Source organism: Myotis davidii, unplaced genomic scaffold, assembly GCF_000327345.1.
Source record: "Myotis davidii unplaced genomic scaffold, ASM32734v1 scaffold281, whole genome shotgun sequence".
Taxonomy (NCBI): Eukaryota; Metazoa; Chordata; class Mammalia; order Chiroptera; family Vespertilionidae; genus Myotis; species Myotis davidii.
This window is the reverse complement of record NW_006293784.1, coordinates 2,885,331-2,889,844: the sequence shown is the minus strand read 5'-3', so window position 1 is coordinate 2,889,844 and position 4,514 is coordinate 2,885,331.

Here is a 4,514-nt window from a genome sequence, read left to right as displayed (position 1 = left end):
ACACATATGATACAACTAGTACCACAAACCAAATACAATTTTATTTTATGACATTCATCTATAGGAGATGCAACTTGCTTACTTATGACCTTTGTTGCCAAAATTCAGAACTGAAAATGTTAATGGTAAAGATAAGAGAAGAAGACTGTATAATTTTTTGGTTTTGTTTTGCAAACAGAATCATAAAACTTAACCAGGCTTTAGAAAAACATCTTTGAAGTATGCCATCATGCTTCAGAATGTAAATAGGCAATAAATAAAATTTTCACTTTTTATAAAGCAGTAGAATATTATCTTTGCCCAGAGTCTATAAGGCTGTTTTGGATGTCAAGAGGCTGATCTTAGAATTGGCAGCTTTTGTTTCGTAGTCACCCACAGCTTAATCCTGTGTTACTCCATATCTGTTGTCTTCATTTTCTCTATCTGTATACGTGCCTCCTTCTACAAGTGAGTACTTAAACAACTACTGAGCCACCTAGTGTGATCTATATTGTAAAGAATAGCAAAATGGAAATGGTAGAATACAGTTTGTTTGCAGGTCAATTTCTATGGGAATGAATACCTGGATAGAAAAGAATTCCTAACTTTTGAGAAGGAAGAAAGAAGGCACGATGATGGCTGTCATTCATTTGTCTTACATATTAATCAAATGGCATGATACAGTAAGTACTATGAATAAAAAGGCATGATCCCTTCCCTCATGGATCTTAAAATCTAAAATGAGATAATTCTTTCACAGGGTTTTATGTGCTTTGGTAAGGGAAATACAGACAGGATTCTGTAAGCTCATTACTAATGGTAGATTTATTTCCTGAGACACGGAACTGGGTAGGAGAAGTGGTAGAGAGTTGAGAAATGCCATTTTGGGCCATGTCATTTGACGTGAGGCTAGTAAAGTATAGGAGGATGTATGTGTGTTTAGAAAGATGAAATTTTCACTGAAAAAAGCTTTTTCTGTTATTTTTCCAGCACCCCTTTCCATATACACAAAGCATCTCATGGACAAACTCAGTGAATAATTTTTTTTAAAAGAGTGTTAGCTTGTATGGACAGAAGTCTATCTCTTCAAGACAAATACTTTGGGGTCCTTTTTCCAGTTGAACATTTCACAGCAGTCCCGGACCCTTGGGTGATGTTGAACTGCTGGTTTCGGCCCCATCCCTGCAGGCCAGGTTTGAGAGACCCCATCGATGCATGAACCCATGCACCAGGCCTCTAGTTGAGATATAACTCACTTAGCATAAATTCACCCATTTGAAATTTATAGCTCAAAAAAATACAATTTATAGCTCAGTAGTTTTTATTATATTCATAGGATTGTACAACCATTACCACAATTTAATTTTACAACTTTTTTTTTTTTTTAAGAAAGAATTGGGAAGGGAGGGGGAGAGACAGGGAAGAGAGAAAAACGTTGATGTTAAACACATTGACTGGTTGCCTCCCGCACATGCCTCAACAGGCCAGGAATGAAGCCTGCAACCAAGGTACATGCCTTTGACCAGAATCAAACCCGAGACCCTTCAGTCCTTAGGCCGATGCTCCAACCACTAAACCAAACCAGGTAGGGCTGGAACGATTTTATCACCCCTAAAAAAACCCCCTTGTACTCATTAGCAGTCAATCCCTATTCTCTCCCCAAGCCCTTGTCAACCACTCATCTACTTTCTGTCTCTATAGGTTTTTGCTTTTAGGTTTCCTGTAGGTAGAATCCAGATAACTTTTTGATCAGTGATTTCTAGCCTGTATCAGCATCTTGTATATCTCATGAAACAGCCTGCTATGAATAATTTAGCCTCCTTTTTACAGCTTAAATAATGGTTGTTTTTTTGCTTCTCCGACCAGGAAAAAATATTCAATAATTGGAAAATTGTATCCAAATTTAAACCAAGATTCAGACTTTACACTAGTATAACTTGAACAATTATGTATCACTCATCCTCACCTTTAGTAATAGTGTTTTTCACTGTGGGTTGCTCAGTAGCCCCCCAGCTTTCTCTAGAATGTTGCTGTGGTAGCCATTTCTCTTCTACCTCTCAAACTCAGATTTGCATGAGTTCATTAACATGTTTCCCTTTGCAGCTGGCTTGCTGCAGCGCTACCTTCTCATGCCTCTAAGCCAGTGGTTCTCAACCTTCCTAATGTCGCAACCCTTTAATACAGTTCCTCATGTTGTGGTGACCCCCAATTTCATTGTTACAAATTGAACATAATTAAAGCATAGTAATTAATCACAAAAACAATATGTAATTATATATGTGTTTTCCAATGGTCTTAGGCAACCCCTGTCAAAGGGTCGTTCGACCCCCAAAGGGGTCACGACCCACAGGTTGAGAACTGCTACTGTAAGCCCAAGAATGAGGAAGAATTAAAAGCAAGAAAGGGAAAATAGAAGAGACTGATCAGGCTGGGGAGGGACTTGGTGGTAAGAGTAGGAGTAGAAATGGTATACAATTTGCAAGAATGAATTTGTGGGAAGAAGAATGAAACTTGGCTGCTGCTTAGGAGAGAATAAGACCTAGAGGGAAAGACAGAAGGCAAAAAAAAAAAAAAAAGACATAGAAGCCAAAGATGTTATGATGTAATAGGAGAAAAGATAGGTGAAGTTTTTTAAATGTTCAGTTCTGAATTTTGAATATTAGTGATATGTAACTAAAGCACAAATGATAATTTCATTTTCTGATGAGGATTAGTAGTACCCTTAACATTGTTTCTTTCCAGAACTTTGTGTAGACATTCTGAAGCTGAACCATAGTCATGTCTTTTGGGTTGTTTGAAGATCTTCAGCTTTGAATCAGTGCAGAGTTAGAAACTCATTTCACCTTGGGATTATCCTTCAAAGAAGTCCCATAGAGAATTAAAGGCAGCATCCCCTGAGGATTTCTAATTGAAAGGGCAGAAATCCTCTACTGGGTGCCTCATGTTCAGTGGGCTGCTTCAGAGATCTAGAATTAGCCGGAGTTTGGCTACTAATTGAGAAGTTGCCATTGCCAAAGAAAATCTTATTTGGTTTGATACATAAGGAATGTTTTGGTTGGATTAGAATTGTTAGTGGGATTTTAAGGACAGTCAGTAAAAGTGTCTCAAAAGAGCCAGAATCCCACATGTAGTTTTAAAGTAAGTAAAGTCATATAATAAGCAAACTGGAAATTGGGGAAGAGGGAAGGGCAAACCAATAGGAATTGTTAGTTCCTGTATGTGACCACTTGGATGAAATGTTTCAATGCCTGTATTCAGTTCCTTGATCAGAAATATTGCCTATTATATTTTGTATATAACTTTTTCAAGGACCTGGTGATGTAGATAAGTTATTCCTTTTTTTTTTTTTAGAATAACTGAGATTTGTTATTTAACAGGTAAATTGTATTATATAACTTAAATGAATGTTTTTAATATTGGAAACCAAGTTTACCAAATATCTGTGTATATCATTTGTTTTAATAGCAAGTATTCCTTTCTTAAAGAGCTCTATATACAGGGGTGGGCAAAAATAGGTTTACCATTGTGGGTATGGAAAATAATACAGTAATTAATAGAGAATAGTACAAGATAAACTGTTTCGTGTACTCAAACTCTAAACTTACTTTTGCCCATCCTGTACATTTGACCCTTGAACAACATGGCTTTGAACTGCATGGATCCATTTATACACAGATTTTTTTTTCAAGTATTATAAATGGATTCTTTTCTTTTCTCTAGCTTATTTTATTGCAAGAATGTAGTATATGCCCTGGCGGGGTGGTTCAGCTGGTTGGAGTGTTGTCCCATACACCAAAAGGTCGTGGGTTTCATTCTTGGTCAGGGCATATATGGGAGGCTACCAATCGATGTTTCTCTCTCTCTCTCCCTCTCTCTCTCTCTCTCTCTCTCTCTCTCTCATCAATAAAAACATATCCTGGGGTGAGGATTGAAAAAAAAAGAATGCAGTATATAATAAAGCATACAAAACAGGTTTTATCGACTGTTTATGTTATCTATCGGTAAGGTTTCTGGTCAACAGTAGGCTATTAGTAATTAAGTTTTGGGGGAGTCAAAAGTTATACTCAGATTTTCAACCGCATGGGGGAGGACAGTGCTCCTAACTCTCGTATAGTTCAAAGGTCAGCTATAAATTTTCATAACTATTTCCTATATTAATTAAATTGTAGAAGGAGAGGCTTAAGAATAATTGTTGATTTAACTGATTAATCTGTAGTATTGCCCTTTATTAAAAGAATATTTAATCAGAAAACCTGTGAAAATTTAGTCCTGAGGGAAATTGGAGAAACATAGAGACCATGATCCTGAGAACTGCAAACTAATAGGTCCTAAGAAATTTCTACCTTTAACTAAAGAAAGATGGGAGAATTTAAGGATTGCTATGATATAAGTATATTTAGGAAAAAATGAAATACCAGAGAAGCATTTGTTCAGTGAGATTGAGCATTACTATATGGGATTAAGGTAACATTATTTGGCTGGTATTTTCTGATTTTTTCAGTAGAATGTGTTGGTATTAAGAGTCTACAGAACTC